This window comes from Echinops telfairi, unplaced genomic scaffold (genome assembly GCF_000313985.2).
Source record: "Echinops telfairi isolate 266 unplaced genomic scaffold, ASM31398v2 ScPeMD7_5868;HRSCAF=6743_1, whole genome shotgun sequence".
Classification (NCBI taxonomy): Eukaryota; Metazoa; Chordata; class Mammalia; order Afrosoricida; family Tenrecidae; genus Echinops; species Echinops telfairi.
This window is the reverse complement of record NW_022109768.1, coordinates 9,964,607-9,986,377: the sequence shown is the minus strand read 5'-3', so window position 1 is coordinate 9,986,377 and position 21,771 is coordinate 9,964,607. Positions and strand designations below refer to the sequence as shown.

General features: G+C 42.4%; 1 protein-coding gene across 3 annotated transcripts in view; it reads right to left on the bottom strand.

The window, feature by feature from the left end:
• NR3C2 (nuclear receptor subfamily 3 group C member 2) overlaps positions 1-21,771 on the bottom strand; it is a 383,624-nt gene that overhangs the window by 30,846 nt on the left and 331,007 nt on the right. The gene's annotated exons all lie outside the window — the stretch shown is intronic.

Below are 21,771 nucleotides of genomic sequence, written 5' to 3'. Positions count from 1 at the left end.
TAGCTACCTCTCATAGCGATGGGTAAGTTGCTTTTAGACTAACACTGCCATGCCATTTAGAACTGCCCGTTAAGGATGTGTCAGAAGCACTGAAGTCAACCTTTTCCGATGTGACCTTAGTTCTCTCGATGTCAAGGGTAATGCTGGGGCATCGCGATAGTGAGCTCAGCCACGGGACAGGGCCGCAGCCTGTAGATTCTTGTTCCTTTAAAGCCAGAGAATATGGAGTTTTTGCAAAGGTCTGGGCTAGAGACCATGAACATCAGGGCAGCAGTAACTTTAAACGCGGAGGTGGCTGGTTTCAGAACCCATCTCATTTCCCTGTGCTACGCCCCAGCTCCTTCCTCAGGGAGGCCAGGGCGCAGGCGGTTAACTATCCCAGCAGCATGTTAAAAACAGGAAATTAAACAGTAAAACTGGCGGGGAGGTGGCGCATGGAAAGGGTATGGATGTCAAATGGCATCGCTCTGATAAAGGGAGACAGTAATGGGGAAGTTTTGAGCAATCTCAACAAGCGCGTCCACAACAATCCGCATTATTTTAGCACAAGTCACTATTTGATCTTCGCTGCCAGAAGTAAGGAAGAGATCACATTGGTTCTTAGAGCTTTTCCCTCAAGACCCTTGGGGAACTATGAAGGACCCTAGTGGTTCAGTGGGTTAAGCATCACCTTTTCACTTACAGGAGAGAAATGTGAGCAGAGAAGGCGGGGCCTGCTCTAAGAAAGAAGGAAGAATTGGGAGCAGAGAGTGTCCTTTGGACCCAGGGCACCTTCACTAGGAACCTCCTTGGTCAAGGGTAAGACTGATGCCAGGGCACATGGAGGTCTCCAAGAAACACCAGGGCCACAGACACTGAAAGGAGACAAGGTTTCCCCTAGAGCTGGCACTCTGAACCTGAAATTCTGGTTTCCTAAACTGCGAGGATATATTTCTGCTTTTGCTAGAACATCCACTTGTTGTTTCTACTACAGCAGCTCTAGATAATGTACTGAGGTGTCCACCAATTTCTTTGTTCGCCATTATTTCCTGTGTTTCATTCCATATTTCTGGGCTGTAGTTCCCACTTATTGAAAGTTTGCTGTTTTTATTCATTCAACAGCAGTTCGACACTGAATGGTCAAGTGGTTCAGTATAATTTTTCCCTCCTCAAAATCGAGTTCAGCTTCAATCTTGAATAATTATAGCCTGCCAGTAACACTTCCACAGCATTTTGAAGATAGTATTCCACTTTCTCTACATCTTAATTGCTGCTGTGGGGAAATTTCCTGTTACTCTTAATTGTATTCTTCAACAGGAAACCCAGATTTAATCTTCAGTCACTTATCAAATTTTCCTTCTCACTTGATATCTTTACTTTTATTATTATAAACCTACTACAAATGGTGTTCTTATATCTTAGTGCCACCTATCTATTTAAAGACTCAAATATTTCATCAGCTTGAAAATGTCCTTAGCCACTATCTTTTTCAGTGTCACCTCCATACCATTCCAGTTGTTTCAGCTTTATGAATGGCTACCAGTACTGGTTTGGAATTTCTCCCTTTATTTCCTATACTCACCTGCCTTTAAAATGTTCTTTTATCTCTGTGCAACGTCCACTGTGATTTCCGCAGGTCCACTTTCCCATCAAATAGTTATGCCTTTGTCTGTATCTAACAGGTTGTTCAACGTCCATTATGTTGATATTTTCATGTTACTTTTGTCTAGAGCTGCCTAACATAACTGCTCTCTTTAATTATTTTTCAAACATTTATATTGTTTTTTCATAAGAGATTTCTTATTTTACCTTACATCTCTAAATATTAAAAAATACATGTCTTATCATTTGTTACAACTTTGGTACTGATATGTTTATCCAAGATTTATTATTTTGGCAATACAGATTTTCTGCCTTAGGGAAGCGATCCTGAAAAGGTTTTAAAGCCGTGGATGCATTTCACCTAGCCGGAGCCAGCTTATGCGAATTTCTTAGCTTCAAATACTTTCTGCAAACTCATGCGGTTTAAGTTGGGACTGCACATGTGACGTGGTGCAGGTTCCTTCTACCTTCTTCGCCGTAGCACTGGGCTGATGGGCTGGTTTATTTATTGTCCTTGTTAGTAAACTGGGCAACTTTGCAGAGGCCTGGCTTTATAAAAGAGACAATATCGCAGGCCCCTAGCCTACTGGCATCTAAATTCTCCTGCTCCAGGTTAGGTTTTAATACTCTTCCCTAAAGCAGGTGTCCAATAGCTGTGGGTCAACTGTAGCCTCTGCTCCACCTGAACCACTTTGACTGTGATGTGAATTCCCTGACCATCTCTTGCTCCTGGGGTCTTCTTTTGACCATGGCCAAGTACTTAAGTCAGCCTCACCCTCAACCCTTTTAATCCAGCATTTCTATGTGTTTGGAGGCAAGGGGGAAGCAACAGTTTAGTTTTCTGATGTTTTGGGGAGCCCTGATGGCGTAGTGGTTACAAGTTGGGCTGCTAACTACAAGGTCAGAAGTTTGAAACCACTAGTTACTCTGCAGGAAAAAGGCGGGACTTTCTATTCCTATAAAGAATTATAGTCTTGGAAACTCACAAAGACACTCAAATAGTCACTCCTGTAAGGGTGACTATGAGTTGGCATCAACTCAATGGCAGTGAGTTGAATGTTTTGGGATCTACTAGCTTAATAAAGGATTCACATATTGCAAATCTTTTTGAATGTCAAATAGAATATCAATAGATAAGCATCATGCTCCAATCTTTTTGCTTAATAAATATTTATAAATTAATGAAGGAGTGAAAGAAAGGGAAAGAAATGAAAAAGGAATAAGTAGAAACAAACATGAGATAAAGAGATTTGCACATGATAATGATTTTGTGTGGTGAAATGAAATTTCCTAATATGGTTCTTCTATCCATAATCCCTCTCGTGATGTATTGCAAATTTTAGCTTTTATGCCTGTGGTTAAAATCCCATTTTGGAGGGAGTTCTTATCTATGCTAATGGACAGGATTGAGGTGGGACATATTCTGGGTCTCCATCTTACCAGAGTGGTGAATCAAGTCGCCTCTTTTTGCTTCCTTGGGGGTTATGGTCTGCTGAAAAAACATTAAAGCCATTCCGAGATATCTCATATCTCGGAAGCAGAGGAGAGTTCCCGAGACCATCAAGGAATAAGAGCCACCAGTGGTGCATGTTCAAAATCCCTGCCCAAGTGGTGGAGACACCCAAGGCCATCCCACCCCAAGACCAGAGGCCAAGGCAAGGAGACCATGAGACAAAGCAGAGGAGCAGTGCAGAGGTGACGAGACTGTGAGGCAGAGCCGGGGGCAGACAAGGGGCCCCAGGGCTGAGAGGCTGGGCACCAGAGAGTCTTGGCTGCTAGCCGAGGAGACTTACTGCGGTGGATAAGAGACTAGTTCCTTAATGTCTCCTGCCTGGCTTGTGAAGCTTGCTAACTTCTCTAATATAGTCTCATAATTGTTAGCATTCCCTATGAGTTCTCTGTGGTGGCGGCACCAGATTATCGAACCCAGCAGAGAGCCATGGAAGGCAGGATTGCTGTCAGAATAGGGGAAAAAAGGATGGAGCCGAGGAGGCATGTCCGATCTCTGCCTGGTGACAAGGCCTTGGGCTGGTGAGAACGTGGGCATTCCTTCTCTGTTCCGTAGCCAGATGGGGTCAGATGTGGCTTCCATGCGGTTTTTTCTCATTACCAAGATAGTACTGGTAACTGATAGAGAACAGGTTGTCAAATGACTAGAATATTCGAAGTAGCAAAATGTTAAAAAAAAAAGATTTGGATTTTAAAATGAAGTTACGTGAAACAAAACTAAACTAACTGCTGTCAAGTCAACTCCTCGTGATGGCCACCACCTGTTTCCCGAGCAGAACTGCTCTCCGTCGGCTTTCAAGGCTGGAGTGCTTTGGAGGTGGACTGGCAGGTCTGTCTGCCTTAGTGCCTCTGGGGGGATTTGAACGCTAACCTTTCCATTCGTATCTGGGCACTTATCATATGTAAAACTGGGATACTACTTATAATCCCATACTTGCAGGGCTGTGAGAACTAAATGTATTAGAGTTCATAACGTGTTAGAGCCCCAAACTCCGAACCAAACCCATCACCATTGAGCTGACACTTGTTCCCGGTGAACCTACGTCTGTAGATCTTCATGGGCCAGACCGCCTCATCCTTCTCTTACAGAGTGACTGGTGGGTTTGAACCTCTGACCGGGCAGTTAGCAGTTCAGCGCTTACTGGACAGTGCTGGCAGGGCTCCTTACATCGTACACAGCATACAGTACAAATATTTTGATATCATGGATAGATTAAAGTACTTATTCAAGGTCCAAGGATCATTTTCAGTAAAACAAACTCAGCAAAGAATCAAATTCCTGAGATGACTTTACAGGAGAACAAGATTGCACTATTGTTCTGGCTAGTATTATTGTCCTTCTGTATGAGGCGGTAACTCGAGCAAAGACCCAGAGAGAAGGCAGGCTTTCAGGAAAGGGGAAGTGACTTGCCTACAGTAGAACCTGAGAACTACACACCTCAGCGGCAGAGTGTCTCTGTTATCAGACGTGTTAACAAAACAGCCACACAGGTTACAGGTTACTTAAAGAGAGACCTCAGATTCTACCTGAAAACAGATTAGAACTTTAATGTGTGACAACACACCTAAAATAAGCATCTTTGCCACCTGAGTATGAACAGCCCTCATTGACCCTTTCTTGGGCATTACCTGAATAACCTCAGTGCCTATCTGCATAGACTTCCGTGGAGTGCCTATACCATATGCTAGGGCTGTTTCTTATTGTGAATTCCTATAATGCCATGTTAGGAATTATCCTTATGTTTGAGAGAAGGTAGTTTTTGTAAGTGCTGCAGCCAGGATCTAAACCTAGGGGTTTTATTGCTATTTTGACTTCAAAACCCATGCCTTTCTCCCATGCTGACACTTGGAGTAATAGTTTCTAATGCTTTTCTCCAGAGTCATCCAGCCAGAGAGAGGTAGAGAGTACCTCATAAGTTTCATTGTGGGAGAAATATGAGGCTTTATGCTCTTGTAAAAGTTTACAAGGGACCCTGGTGGTGTGGGAGCAATAGTAATCTAGCCGAGAGGAATTACTGAGAGGCAAATGAAGGGCAAGCGTGATGGTGGGGCAGGAGAAAGGTACAAGGAAACAGAGGAAAGATCTAGGAAGCAATAACATTGATAGAGGTAGGAACATAGTTGTGTACCTATGTAAATATATTAATTCTTAAAATTGAGGTATTGGCCTATGTACATATATTTATAAGGCAATATACTGAGGAAGTGGGAGGACTTTGTGTCTCTATTCAAGTCCTCCGCTCTCTTAACCTGGCATTCTATGATGTTTACCCTTCCAACACGATCACTGAAGACAAAATGGGTGCATAAGCAAATGTGGTGAAGAAAGATGATGGTGCCCAGCTAGCACCTTACAGGCTTGAAGGTAAACAAGCGGCCATCTAGCAGCGAAGCAACAAGCCCACACAGAAGAAGCACAGCAGCCTTCGATGGAATCAGGTAACAGGCACCAGAAGACCAAAAACAAAAACAAAAACCATAATGTTGAGAATGAGGGGGGTCGGAGCAGAGACCCCAAACCCATCTGTAGACATTTGGACATCTCCTTACAGAAGGATCAAAAAGAAGGGACAAGTCAGCCAGGGTTCAGTTCCTCTGGTTCCTTGAGGCTTCCTCACCCCCAATATCATGACCCCCGCTCTACTTTACAAATCCAGCTAGACCGGAGCATGTACACTGGTACAGATAAGAGCTCTCGACACACAGAATCCAGGACAGGTAAACTCCTTAGGAACAGAAATGGGAGTAGTGATACCAAGAGGGTAGGGGAAATGTGGGGGAGAAGGGGGACAACAGGGGGAGCCGATTGCAATGGTCCATGTATAACAGCTGCCCCTCCCCCTCAAAAGGGGAAGAACAACAGAAACATGGGTGAGGGGAGACAGTGGACGGATGGTGTAAGATATGAAAATAATAATAATTTATAATTTATCAAGTATTTACAAGGGTGGGAGGAGGGGGAAAAGGGAGTTAATACCAAAGGCTCAAACGGAAAGGAAATGTTTAGAAACGATGATGGCAATAAATGCTCAAATGTACTTGATACAATTGAGGTATGGATTGTTATAAGAGCTCTAAGGGCCCCTAATAAAATGATTTTTTTAAATTACTGCCTTGGAAACCTACAAGGTTACTATGAGTTGGAATGGACTCGATGGCGATGAATTTTCTGGGCGTGTTTTGTTATTATATTCACTCATTTATTTACCTTTTGTTCTCTGTTATATGGTTAAGGAGTTCAAACCCCATTGCTGTTTCCAATGTATGAAATTGATGCTTTAAGTGAAGAGTATTATGTGCCCAATAGCTACTGAGTGTCCAAAATGTCAAGATAACAGGTCATCTCAAAGCCATATTTTGCATCACATAATTTTTGCACAAGTAGATTACGTGCACAGCAATGCACATCCAGAGAAGTGGAAACGAGGACAGATGTTCTGTAATGATACTGGTGTTACCACTGCAAAGCTGCTTCACAGGAATACTCTGCGCTCCATGTGTTTATTCACTGTGTAATTTTACCGCACTCTGAGTAGAATAATGTGAAAGGATGTTGACTAACCAAGGAAGGAAAGGAAGTTTGTATAACTTCTAAAAAACAAAAGTCTGTGCATGACCCAACGTCATCCTTGAGCAGGTGGGGCACTGCTAGGAAACACCTGTAGTAAAGTGGTTACCACACCAGAGCAGTAGTCCCTGGGCAGTGCAAACAGCTAATGGGACTGGCTGCTAATTGAAAGGTGGGATGTTTAAATTGACTTAGAGGTGTGCATTGGAATAAAGGCCTGGCAATACAGTTGTGAAAATGAACCACTGAAAAGCCTATGCTACTTACTCTAACGTACATGGGATCAACGAGTCAGATCCAACGGGCAACAAACAGTTTTGCAGTTTGGAATAACTGGCACCTGCCAATCTTGGCCTCTGGGTCTGTCATCCATTGCCAAACATCTCCTTGTTTGGAGCAACAGAATAGAACAAGCCAGAATAGAATAAACTCTACAAATAAGTATAGCAACCAAAGAGGGCAGAAAGACACGGTTTTAATTCAGAGGGATTTATGTTAAGGTCAGGGGAAAAGACACTGCTCAAACCTTTAAAGGAAACATCATAATACTTTGGTAAACTTTGTAATTTTCTCCAATCAGGAAATCTGTTTTGAAACGTGGCTAAGATAACTAAGCTTTGAAACGTTCCTCTGAGTAGTATTCTCAGCAGATTGAGAGCGTTCATGTTCCCGAGGGTGAGACCAGCACGTCCTCCATCTATCTCTACTCCATTCACTATCGTCAGAGAAATCCGGCAGGAAGGGGAAATAGAGGAATTCAAACTGGAAAGGAAGAAGGACAATGATCCTTCTTTGCATGGACATGATTCTATCCGTAGGAAAATCCCAGAGACTCCACAAGAAAGTTAATGGACCGCATCGTGGAAGGATTCAACACGGTGGCAGGGTACAAGATGTACATAAAAGGACAGTCGGATGCCTTTACATGAAACAGGAGGACTGTGAAACGGAAACTGAGAAATCAATGCCATTTACAATAGCCACCCAAAGGATAAAATACCTAGACATGGATGTAATCAAGGATGTGAAAAGTAAGAAAAATTGTAACACACTACTAAAAGAAATATGCAAAAAAGGAAAAATATTCCATGTTCCTGGACTGGAAGACATAGCATGGTGAAACACCGCCCAAAGTGATCTGTAGAGACAGTGCAATTCTAATGCAAATCCCAACAACATTTCTTAAAAGAAATAGAAGGGCATCCTTGTGTCAACTCTGTGTGGGCAGGAAGGAGGCCCTGAGAACTCAAGCAAACTGAAAAAGAAGAGCAAAAGAGGAGGCCTCTCACTTCCTGCTTTCAAAAGTTACTAGTCAGTCATGGTAATCAAAACAGCCCCATACTGGTACGATGACAGACACACAGACCAAGGGAACAGGACTGAGGACCCAGAAATAAATCCATCCATATATGCTCATCCATCCGTGATCTTCAACCATGGCTCAAAATGCGTTCAATGTGGGGAAGCAACAGTCTCTTTAGTACACAGTGCTAGCTGGCTACAATGGATATGCCGATGTCGAGAATGAATCAGAGTCCACACTTCACCCCATGCACAGAAAGAAACTCAAAATGCCTCCAAGGCGCAGAAGTTAAAGCTAATATTATGATATTTCTGGAAGATGACATAGGGTCACAACTAGGGGGCCTGACTTTCTGCACATACACTGTATATACTTGTGTATAAGCTGAGTTTTTCAGCACCTTTCTAATACAGTTTTTGTGGTAAAATTAGGAGCCTCGGCTCATATTCGGGTCGGCTTATACTTGAGTGTACACAGTAACCTGGCAAACAAAACTAAAAATGCATGGAAATCAGATTGGTTAAATGAAATCTACTAAAAATCAAATATTTAAGTTCATCAAAAGACTTAGCAAGTGATTACAAAGGGAACTACCATACCCAAACCACTCACTGCTTTTGAGTCAAAGGGTCAACTACACTTGTGAGTTTCCGAGACTGTAACTCTTTACGTGAGTAGAAAGCCCCGTCTTCTACGGAGCAGCTGGTGGTTTCAAACTGCTGACATTGTGGTTAGCAGTCCAAGTCGTAACCACTGTGCCACCTGGGCTTCTTAAAAGAATTCCAGGCTGGAGGGGGGAAATTGGCAATGTATCAGCTAAGGGTTTAATCTTTAAAACATACAGAAAACTTCATCAACTCAGTAACACAAAGTCAAATAATCCAATAAAATGAGCAAAAGACATGAACAGACACTTAACCAAAGGGGAGAGAGACATAATTAAGATACTATCTCACCCCTGCAAAATAGCAATAATAAAACAGAAAAAAACAACAAATGCAGACAAGGTGGGTGGGTGGGGGGCTGGAACTTATACATGGCTGGTGGGTTTGTAAAACAGTACAAATTAAAAAAAAAAACCCAAACAGTACAACTGCAATGCAAGCAGCATGGTGCTTCCTTGAAAAGTTGGAACTCCAAATACATTCTGATCCAGCAATCACATTCCTGGGTCTGTGTCCTCGAGGCAGAAGAACAGGGCCAATAGCCGCATGGAAGGTCTCCCAACTGAAGACACACACCCGTGGTCACTGCAGCGTTATTAACAACAGCAAAAAGGGAACAGCAACGTATGATGAACGGAGAGGTGAACCGTTGGCTCCCTGCTGCTTTCAGGAGTGCTGCTTACGGAGGAGGCAGGTAAATGAAATTCGTGACGACTTCAATCTTTTTTCTGGGAAGTCACGAAAGCAGGCCGTTAAGGGAATGCGTTCCTACACTCACAAAGCCGTACAGTCTCAGACCCCCCCCCCCCCACCAGTTCTTTCTCGTCCTAGAGCAGCGGCTCTCAACCTGCTGCGGGTCACAACCCCTTTGAGGGTCGAAGACCCTTTCACAGGGGCCGCCTAAGACCATCGGAAAACACATAAATATTTCACAATATATAATTACATGTTGTTTTGTGATGAATCACTATGCTTTAATTATGTTCAATTTGTAACAATGAAAATATATTGTGCATATCAGATACTTACATTATGATTCCTAACAGTAGCAAAATGACAGTGAGGATATAGCAATGAAAATTATTTTATGGTTGGGGGTCACCACAACAAAAAAAATAATTTTATGGTTGGGGTCACCACAACATGAAAGGGTCGCGGCATGAGAAAGGTTGAAAACCACTGTCCTATAGGATCCCTGTGAGTCAGCTAGACTGGATGGCAGTTTGTCTTTTTTGCGGGGGTAGGTGGGGTGGGTGTCTATCTAGATAATAATACGCATGTCTTTTTAGGACTGATTTCTGTATGTCCGTGGTTATGGGAGTGTTAACAAGAGTACCTGATGTCAACCAAGAACAGGTAAATCCAATGGATTTCCTGGATTCTAGTTGTTTTGTGGACACACCCATATGTAGATCTCTTTAAACACAGAAGCAAAACAAAAGAATGCTCCGGCAGGCCTGGATTATCTCAAAGCTGTGGAATCTCAGAAACGAAGCCTTTAAATAAGCAGGTTTTCTGGCTATCACGCTATATTTTACTAAACTATCTCTTAGAATATACATGTGTGTTGCATATTAAAATGCAGGCAGCAAAAATGTCACTCTCGCAACCCAACCAGAAGCCAAACCCACTGCCATTTAGTCAAGTTTGGCTCACTGCAACTCTGTGACCTGTAAAACTTTATGGAAACAGACAGCCTCATCTTCTTCCTCAAGAGTGGCTGGAGGGTTTGAATCACTGACCTTGCGGGTAGCAGTCCCAGCGCAACTACAGCAGATCTGAAAAGACCAGACTTTACATATGATATTACAAACGACATCACTGTGTCTGATTAAGTGTAATCTCTTGCTACAAGGTCAGCATAGCAGGTGGCCCCTCTCTGGCTTGTTGTTTCCCTAACAGACAGCATGCAGAAACAGTATTTCCCCCTGAACCTTAATGAGAATAAGGACCCCAATTTGAGCATTCAAATTATTCCAGTTAACAGGTTTACAATCCCCCCCTCCGCCCCACAGTCTTCCTAGCTATTTGCTCGTTGCTGGTAGGATGTCTATTCCTTTCACGGCGCTGACGTCACTTATTTACAGCCAGGCAGCACCGGCCACTTAGGCCTGGGATCACTGGAGAATGCAGCTTGTTTGTGGGACACTTTGCTGGGTGGATGTGCTAGAGACTAGTGCTTCCATGGTTTCTATGGCATTCATCTATTTTCTATTAATTTTATATGGTCAATTCTAGTAATAGTTGAGAGGTAATTCGGTGTTTTGTCCATCACTTTAATAGATGTTCCAAAAGGAAAGTGATTTCGTTGAACTGCCCTTGGACAGGAGCATCAGGATCTCTGCTGGTCTTAGTGTGTGCTGCACAAATCCGAACCGCATGCGACAACAGGGAAATATAGAGGCCTGGTGACATGGCAACCAAAAGGTACTCCTGGCAGTCCTAGAACCCTGAACACACATAATTGTGCTATCAATTCTTATTGTGATGATATATATGTTTGTACACATTCTTATATGTACAAAGGCACTTCAAAGAGTTTGTGAAAAAAATTCCATTATCTTTCCATTCCATTCCATTTTTCCCCACAAACTTTTGGAAGCTCCATTATGTTTCGGCCAACACATTTCTTTGTATTTTAGATGCTTCAGTATTTACATAGTCACCACAGTTTCTTTTGGTTACAAGAAGATATATTCCTGTTAGAGGAAAGAAACTACAAACTATATCGCACAGTAACAGTTAAGTTTAGAGAAAGTTACGTTGCGGGTATACAGGATTAAGCACATTACAGAAATTCATTGGCCTTAACTTTAGGTCAATGTTAACTGGCTTGAGGAATTGTGAGTTTCCTCAAGCAAGTTATAATACATTTTAATAAATGAGTTCTAAGTGACTTTTCACGACTGCTCACCTATCACACAACATCCTTACAAGATATTTCATGCTAAAATAGAAGAATTCAATAAACTACAGATGATTCAAAGAGAATAATAGTTTACTGTGATCTAGACCAGAGATCAGCAAACTTCCGAATTGTTCAAGACCCATCTGCAGCTCTTTCAGTAAGTACGGGTGACTCTGAAGTAAAATTGAACAATTTTTAAAAGAAGATCTTATTCAGATAATATTGATTTTATTTGCTTGTTAAAATACATTTATGGCTCTCGAATAATGTTTAAATTGTTGTGAGGGACAGGATTGGCTCTTCCATCTCAAAGGTTTGCCAACCTCCGATCTAGACCAATAGTGGGGGCTTTGGGACAAACCAATAAAAGGATGGCCGCTAGAGGGGCTACATCTACCAGAAGGGGCTTCTGCCAATAGCCCTTCCCCTGGAGTGTGTCCAGTCGAGTCTGATAATTCACGGGGCGTTTTTAGACTGAGGAAACTATGCGGTTTGATTTTTGGCTTTGGAAAGGAGCGTTACCTATTTCCCGAATGAGCAGTAATGCTTGTCCCTGACTAGGCTAGATAAAGTGATTTACTTTTCCTAAGAAATTGTTTGGAAAGAAAAGGGAAAAAATAGTGCTGAAAACACTAAGATTGAATTCAAAGATTTGAAGTCTACACTCTCAACCACTCTGCTAAGCTAAAATACCTAAAGCATGATGGGAACCTCTGGTTTAGAGTTGAGCTGTGATCCGCATGGTTGGCAGTTCGAAACCACCACAAGCTCCACAGGAGAAAGACTAGGCTTTCTACTCTCGTACAGTTACAGTCTCTGAAACTCACAGGGGGTTGCTATGAATCAGCATCGACTTTATGGCAGTTTTGGGGTTTTCCCCCCAAGTTCTACTGGGTCACTTAGAACTGGCTCGATGGCAAGGCGTTTGTGGCTTAGTGTTAAGACTTACTGTCAGAATTTCACTTATAAGGAAAATCAACCTCACTGCCCTCGAGTCGATTCCTACTCATGGCAACTGGACAGGACAGGATAGAACTGTCCCTGTGGGTTTTCGAGACTGTAACTCTTCTTTTTTAAAAAAAATTTAAGTATTTTAATATTTACTTTTTTCTCTCTTTTTAAAAAAATCGTTTTATTAGGGGCTCATACAACTCTCATCACAATCCATACATACCTCAATTGTGTAAGAGACTGTAACTCTTTACGGGAGTAGAAAGCCTCATGTTTTTCCCAAGGATTGGCTGGTGGTTTGAAAGTGCTGACATGGCAGACAGCAGCCCAATGTGTGCTGGCGTACGCCAGGGCTCCCAAATATACAAACGAACAATATTCTCTAGTGCAGCATATTGTTTTATTTTCCATCATTAAGCCTCCTAGTGGAGGCACGGTTAATAATAGAGTTTCTGGAAGTTTAAGGGCATGTACACCTCGGGGTGCTAAATAAACAGAAAACTTTCTGTGAGTCATTACTGCTTCAAATGGAAGCTTTTGGGTATAAATTTCAAGACACAACTTAATTTCAATAACCTACTACATTTTCCGAATTGTAAAAAGGGGCCATGAAAGTGAAATCTACTGAATTTCAACAATGTAAAGAAAGTTAACTGCTCAACGCTGTCACTGGAGTATTGTTTGGGTAAAGGGTTATAGCAGGCTACCTTTTCCCATTTCAATGTAATAGCTGCACTAACTTGTAACTTGGGGAATCATTTTTTCCCTGGAGCAAAAGCAACATTATGATAGTAATGAGAACCTGGTACAGATTATAAAGGACATTAACTTTGATAAAACTCAGGTGTGCAACTGCGCCTCCCAGGCAACTTCAGAGTGGCCGGCTCACACTCAGGAGGCTGTGGGCATTCTGGGGCGGGCTGTGGAGGTGTGCAAGATGGTGCGTTCAGATTTCAGAATCACAGGTTCCTTCTGCCTTGAAAGAAGGAAATCGCTAAGCCGCCAGAGGTGAATCCTTTATATTCTAGATGCTACTTAACCCATTAATCAAATCTGGTCACAGAAAACATTTTCAGTTGCTATAATCCTGGTGGAGAGGTGGTTTCTTTTGGTTTGAGCCAGTCCCAAACCTGATATCATCTACGAGTGCAGAAAGAAAAGGGAAAAACTATGATGTTCAACTCCATTAATTTATTAGAGATTAGCCACGCGCCCCTGCTTATTACCAATGCTGAACATCTGCCACAAAGCAGATTCTGTCCAGGACATTATGAACAGCTGCATCATTCATGACTGGGTGAAAGAGGACACACTAGCAGCGACATCTATTTCCTATTAAAACACCCACCAGGAACCAGCACCGCGTCAGCACACGGAATGACGTGGATGCAATGTGTATTCAGCATATACCCTCGATGTTTGTCCTCTTTATTTTTTCGATCAGCTTTTACAAAACTGCTGGCCAAGATAACTGGAGAGCGAAGCCAATATATTCTAACCTTCCCTTCCACATTGAAATCCTATGAACTTTCTCTGATCAAGTGGCCACGTATATACTTTTTTCTTTAGAGATTACAGCCTCGCTGTAAAAGATGAACTATTCTGTTTTTTTGTGTGTGCTCATTGCTCACATGCAACGAATGTTAAAGGCCGACACCCAAGGGATTTTCAAAAGGACTATCTCCCCGAGCAGGCAGGAACTCAATCACCAGCAAGTACTGGGCTCTCCGAACCCTGTATGAGAGAGCAAATGCAACCCCCAAAATCTACCCACTGCTTTTGAGTAGCTTCTGACTCATAGTGGGTGTCGAGACTGTAGCAAATGGACTCATTTTTCTCCCAAAGAGTGGCTGGTAGGTTTGAACCACCAACCTCATGCAATGCCTAGCCCATAGTGCCAGTAGGATTCCCTTGTGAAAGAGAGGGGAGAACAATCCAAGACCATTCCTCCTGGAATTTTCAGCACAAGGAACTGTGAGGGTAGAAGTGGAGTAGTAGTAAGGGCATAACTGTAGTGATCTCCCACCCGTCCCCCAAAAGGTAAGAAACAGCAGCTAGAAAAAAGGAAACGGCAAAGCCATTCCTTCAAGTAAACAGAAATTTCAGTGTTTTTAGGGCCAAGAAAGAACTGGTCTTGAGAAAAGGTTTAGGGTGATCCTCTAAAGAAATGAGCCCCAAAGGCCGTACTTACGTGAAAAGGCAATTTTGTTTGATCAGGTTTATTCCTCTCTGAAAACAGTCTATGAAAGTCTAGCAAACTTAACTGCAAAGCTCAGACAGCAGAACGTAACACTTTTTATTCCAGAAGGGCAATCTCTGTGGATACTGCCGGACTCTACATGAGACAGAGAGAGGCTGCGGTGCTGTGCTGCCACCCATCTGTCAGTGCCGTCAGTCCGTCTTACAGTGATGGCTAGTGTGTTATGATGCTGGAAGCTGTCCTACTGGTATTTCCAATGACAGCAGGGTCACCTATGGTGTACAGGCTTCTTCAGAGTTCCCGGACTAGAAAGACATATTTGGGAATATACTTCTAAGACACCTGTTGGCCAATGAAAACCTTATGAATACCAGCAAGACACAGTCATATATAGTGCCAGGTGGGTCCCTCAAGCTGGAAGGCACTCAGAATACAACTGACTCCTCAAAATTGAGTCAATGTTGATGATCTGGATGGAATGAAGTTTTTGGAACCTTAATTCACTTATGTGGCATGACTCAAAATGCAAAAAAACAGCTGCAAAGATCCACTAATAATCAGGAGGTGGAATAGACAAAGAATGAATCTAAGAAAATTGGAAGTTGTCAAAAATGAAATGGAACACTGGATCGTGGACATCCTAGGCATTAGTGAGCCAAAGTGGACTGGTAGGAGCCATTCTGAAGAGTAACAGCCTCACGCTCACAGTCAACAGGAGCATTTCAATCTCTATCCTCAAGTTCAGTGCTGTCGGTGATAGGATAATATCCATATCCCTATAAGGAATGATAGGGTTATTATTCAAAAGATTTGGCAAATCTGTTCCCATAAAGGTCTCACCCAGTAAACCAAATGGGGCAGTTCGACTCCCACACACGGGAGACGATAAGACACAAAAAACACGACACAAAAAAAAAAAAAACACATTTAGGAGAAAGCCAGCCTAGGGAGGAAACCGACTTGTCCCTTTCACCAACAGCAAAGCTGGTTAGATTTGAAACCAGAGGCGTAGCAAAAGGGTCGCAACAGCAGACAATGGAAAGAAAAAGAGTCAAATAAAAGCGGAAGGATAAGAGTAGAAGCAGTCAGTGGGGGAAAGTCCAGCCATGAAGGGAGGGGGAAAGAGGAAAAATACAAGGAGGAAGGCAGAACTAGCAAGGGAAAAAGCAGACGGGGAGAGAAACAGCCTCCTCCATTTTGATCTGTGAGCCTACAGTTCTCTGCACCGTGAGTTATGCTTACACGCTACACTACAGAGAATAATCTCCCTTCCACCCTGGTACAGTGCTTGGCCATTTCTTATGCCTTGATTGTAGCCCTCTTCGCCATGCCCATCCACCTTTTCATTCTCCCTAATTCCAACCCTCCTTTGGGACTGAACACAGCTTTTCAAGCCAGTCAAGCAGTTCCGCCAGGCAGCCTTCTTTGGCCAAGAACCCAGAGGAACTACTCTTCCTTTATACCCGCCGAGCACACGCTGATGAAACCGTGTGTGCCCTTTGTGCTTCATCTCCTTAGGGAACCGCTCTCCTCACCCACCACCTGCACTACTGAATTCTGGAGGGTGGACGTTTGCTGCCTTGGATCACTTACAACGCCCGCACTGTGCTTTGCAGATTGTCAATATTTATTTTTGACTAGTGAAATGTTAGTGCAATCCAGTGAATTATTTAAAATGACTCTTCCAGCCACGGCCTTTGTTACTCCCACCAAACCACCTCCATGTTTCTTGATAGCTCTAGGTAAGAATGCGGGGGAAGCTGCTGACTGAAATAGGATTCAGCTGTGAATGACTGCAGACAGTTAATTGTGATTACCATCTTGCTGGGTATAAAAAGAGGCATCCCAGCAGCAGGCAGCGAGGCGTCTACTACCAGCAAGAGAGATGACCCAGTGAGGTGTGTGTCTCTGGCCCTAAGATCCCTGTGCATGGAACTCCTTGACTTTGGAGACAGCTTTACAACCAGAGGGGTAGCAAAGGGGCAGCAACAGCTGAACCAGGAGCAGAGCCTAAGATGGAGCAGTGGACTTCCCAGACCACAGAGCAAGTAAGACTGCATTTGTGTTTGGCTGGCTTGTGCCTCTTGTGTATGGTGCCTCTTGGGGCTGAATTGGGGGAGCTGGGTTTGCGGACCCACAGAGCTGGAACTGAGACCCTTGAGGGTGAGGCTTAGAGCAGAGTTGCATGGAACTTAGGGCATTTATCGGCAGCCCCCCAAGTGCTTTGTCCCATTGTCAAGCAGGACAGAGACCAGGCGGAGATGTTGCGAGCTAGGGGAGGACTAGCAGTGGGCACAGCAGCGAGGAGACTGTCCTGATGGAACGACTGAGCGTTTCACGGCTGCCCTGTAACCGTTAACTTCCTGAACAAAGCCCACAACCTTAAGTATTACCTATGAGTTCTGTGTGACCAATGTGATGTATTCTAGAACCCTGGTGAAAAACAGTGCTGAAAAATGGATTATGAGTAGAGTATGTGGGAGGACTAACTGGTGTCAAGAGTGTGGCATTTGTTGCTCTGGTTCCAGACTTAGGGAAGCAGGACATTTTGGAGGAGAAAGTGGGAAGGGGTATGGGAAGGAGAGTATGTTTCTTAGTTATTTTGGTTGTTTGTAATGGCTGAAAGGAATGTAAACAATGATAAGCTGCGGCTGAGGCCGGGGCGGGGTGGGGGCCAGCTTCTGGAGTGGCCTGGGGCAAAAACTAAACTGGGTTAAGCTAAGATTCATAGTAGACCAGGGCCTGCGGGATCCACTCTATCAGAGGCTCAAGGCCATAGGCACTTTAAGGGAAACCAGTCCAGGTGTGTACATTTTGAAAAAGAATTGAGGAGTTATGCTTTTGGCTGCTCTAAGGATATTGAATGTTTCTCCTACCTGGTATTATAAAACACTCCTACATGTGCGAGGGAAATCAATCCCGATTACAAAGAACTTGAAAGTCCAAAGTTAGTCTGTATCTGATTGGATATGCCTAATGAGGAGTTTAGAAATTGCCCAGAAGGAGCAAGCTTCCTTTTAAGCTAGAAGTCCATGTAAAGTGGAAGGCTTAGGTGGAAACATGGGTTCCACCCAAAATTGCTGAGCGAATGGGAGATTTATATTTGATGGGAAGACCGGTAGAAAGAGAAAAAAAGACAACGTTTTTTTGAACTTTGAGCTATCAGCTTACCATTGGATGCACTGATGTGGGAAAAGTCTGTGCTACCATCAGGACTGAAAGCTAAAGGGAACCGGCTGTAGATAAATGCACAAAAGCAAAAGCTCTATAGAGGCTTACTAATTTTCAATGGGGTTTATGAGAACAAAAACCATATGGCCACTGATTTGGTCCAATCCCTTCAGAAAGGAATCACTTGGCAATCCAGCTTCTGGGCGGCAAAATAAGAACTGGGCCTTAGGTCTTCAACAAGTGAGCATTTACCATACACACTCAAGTATAAGCCGACTGGAATATCAGCCAAGGCACCTAATTTTACCACAAAAACTGCATAAAAAATGTACTGAAACACTCAGCTTATAAACGAGTATGTATGGTAATTATTGTCATGATATCAGAAAGGGATGAAAATAGGTCTGGTGAGTTTATTTAAAATTTAATCCAAAATTGAACTCAATTTCCAAAGTCAACAGAGAAGAAACTGATTTGGAGGGGGGAAAAAAAATCAAAATTTGAAGTAAAGCTGCAATTTTTCTGAGAATATTCTCCCATGTTGAGTTCCTATACACTGGCCATATTCTCACTCATTTCAAAGTACCATTCCTATGAAATATAACATCTGCCTGGTCAAGAAGTTCTAGATGCATACATTATTTGATCTACCTAATTAAATATTGGCCCCAAGGTTCTTTCTACACTGTGTGTAATTTTTAAAAAGTTCCAAAGTCCATGTGAATGTAGCCGAAAAAGTCTAATCTTTACATTGAGGTAAACTCTGAGCCTTTGGCTCATCTTTAAAAGGGGAAAAATGCATTTCCACTTCAGAGTTGTGAAAATTAAGATAAAATATTGGAGACAGTGTCATCTACTATAAGGCCTTTCATAAGCTTTCAGCATCGGCTCAGAATCCTTGCTCTACACGACTAGATTTTAACTACAGTTGGGCTGCAGCGTCCATGTAAATGACAAATGACTTAACAACGTGTAGTAAAAGTCATTGAAAAATTTCAAACAATTCTATTGAGGTGGGGCCAATTTCAAGGTAGAGGGGCAAAGATAATGGGTCATGTCAGATAAAAGTTGCCACACTTATACACTGGTGTCAAAAACACTGTTAAACTAATGATCTAGACACACAGGTGTGCTTTAATCAACCTCTACCCCACCCCCTCTGCTTTTTCCTTTTTCTTCCAGAAGTGTGTCAACCCAGGACTAGATTAAAACACACACACACACACACACACACACACACACACACAAATCCTTCGAGTCTTTAATTACACAATTCTATAAAACTGGCTTAGGTTGCATGACAGAAGTGGGAAATTAAGTCATATGGCTCAGTTAGGGTTCTAAAGTCACTAGAAACACTAGTTCAGAAAACATTTTGTATTCTGGAATGCATTCAAGTGTTCAGTCTTCCTTCTTCCCGTTCAGAAACGCAGCCTCAAAGCCACCATTCTGCGTCTTGTGTGTGTCGGGGGAGCTATCTGAAACCCTTCTAAGTTTGATAAATTAACTGATCCATTCCTTGACACTGGGCTCAATCCTGTGATAAAATCATTGTGTCAAAATTAATTTTCCTCTATCAAATTTTCAATAAAGACATTAATTCTAGTGATTTTATTTTGTATTGAACAGAAAAATACTTTCAGCTCAGGAGACCAAAGTCCTTGAGCACTTTAATTAAAATCTCAAACAATATTTGGCTATTAACCACACTAAGCCTTTAAAGATAATATATAATCTTACACACTTTTTAACTTTTACTCAAAACAAACCAAAAAAACAGCTCCCTCTAGTCTGTCAGTTTGCATATTCATGGGATGTAGGGGTCTATGCCCCTGGAATTTCAACTACCAGCAGGGTCACCAAGGCTGACAGGTTTCAGAGGGGCTTCAACCTATCACAGACTAGAAAGGAGAATCTGGTGATCTACTTCTGGGAAAAAAAGAAAAGAAAAATCCAGTACAATCTGATGACTAGCAATGGAACATTGTTTGAGATAGCAATAGAAGATGAGGCCCACAGGTTGGAAGCAGTCAAAAATCTGATTAGGGGCAAGCAGCCTTCTCCAAATAGTCTCAACCCACTTTCCTCAAGTTGCTTCAGGTGGTTAGGGATGGTGAAGAATAGAGTAAAACTACTCTAATAAGGTTTCTGAGGCTGTATATGGTTAGGGAAGCAAACTGCCACCTGTCTCCTGTGAAGCCCTTTTGTGTTTGACTTGCCAACCTTAACCGCTGTGTACTAGGGCTCTTCCTAAAAGTAGAATTTATAGTTGGAATAAAGCTTTCAAAACCTTCATTTACTGATGTTGCATGACTCAAAATAAGAAATGTCTATAAACTGTAATCAGAATGTTGAATGCATCAAAGTATGAATGTATGAAAGTTGGGTCATCAAAAAGTAAAACACACAGGATGATAATCATTACAAATAAATTATAAAGGCTGAGTTAGTTAATTGTGCCAGCCTGGCCGATAATCACATGTGGGGCTAATTGAAAGGCGGAGGGATAAATGGGTGGTGAGCCTCGCCTTTCTAGTTCTCGGGTCTCTTGTTTTGTGATGGTTGCACCGGGTGCAGCTGCCTTAGCAGTTCCCTGCTTCAGCTTGCAAGATGGATTTCCTACAAGACATCCCCAAGGAGAAGCCACATGGACCTATCCCAATGCAGCCCTGGGTGCTGGAGCAGCCGTGTGGAGACCCCTGCTAGTGCTGAGAAGCTTGTTCGTTCACTGACTCAGCTTTCCTCCTGCAGTCGGCATCATTGCCTCTGTTTTGTGAGGTGGAGGACTTTGTGGACTGGTGTTGGGTTAATTGGTTAATGTTGGACTTGTGGGCTTGGGCAGCATTGGGTTGGGATGTTTTTGTGATGCACATTTTCTTTACATAAAACTCTCTTAGACATGAGTTGCTGTGGATTTGTTTCTCCAAAGTACCTAGACTATTACAAAGGCAATGAGCATGCCTTGTACCTATTATAATTTTTTAAAACAATTTTTATTGTAAATTAAATGGGAGCTTACATTTCAGATCATCAACCTTGTATTCAACAGTTTAAACTACAGTTTAAACTATTACTGTTAAATTTCCCAATAGTTTACCTTACTTTACCTAGTGTTTGTAACAACTGACTAGAAGTGATCCATATTTGTGTCCATTCCAAAGAAAGCCGAGCACAATGTAGAAATTACAAACATTAATGTCGCATGCAAGTAAAATTTTGCTGAAATAATTCAACAGAGGTTGTAGCAGGAGGGTTAAGGTATATCAAATCAACAAGGAACTGCCAGAAATTCAAGCCAGATCTTAGGAGAGTGTAGAATGAGACATATCATTGAGCATATCAGGTGTTCTGGGCTGGAAGCAGAGAATACCAGGAAAATGTCTAGTTGTGTTTTACTGATGATGCAAAAGCATTGAACTGTATGGACCATAACAAATTATGGATATGCTTAACTGCGTATGCAGATCCTGTACATGGGCCAAGAGGCTGTTGTTTCAGCAGGGCAAGAGGATACTGCTTTGTTTAAAATTAGGAAAGGTGGGTGTCAAGGTTGTAGCCTCTCATTTCTTTCAAGCTGTGTGCTGAACAATTAATCTGAGACACTGAACTATGTGCAGATGAATGCAGCATCAGGATTGGATGAAAATCCAACAATATCTGATGTGCAGGTGACACAACCTTGCTTTCTGTAAACAAAAAGAACTAGAAGAATTTACTGACAAAGATCAAAGCACAACCTTGCTTTCTGTAAACAAAAAGAACTAGATGAATTTACTGACAAAGATCAAAGCTTTCAGTATAGATTATACCCCAAAATCAAGAAAACAAAAATTCTCACCACTAGACCAATAAGCAACATCATAAGCACTGAAGAGATTGAAGTCATCAAAGATTTCATTTTGCTTCAATACCTAC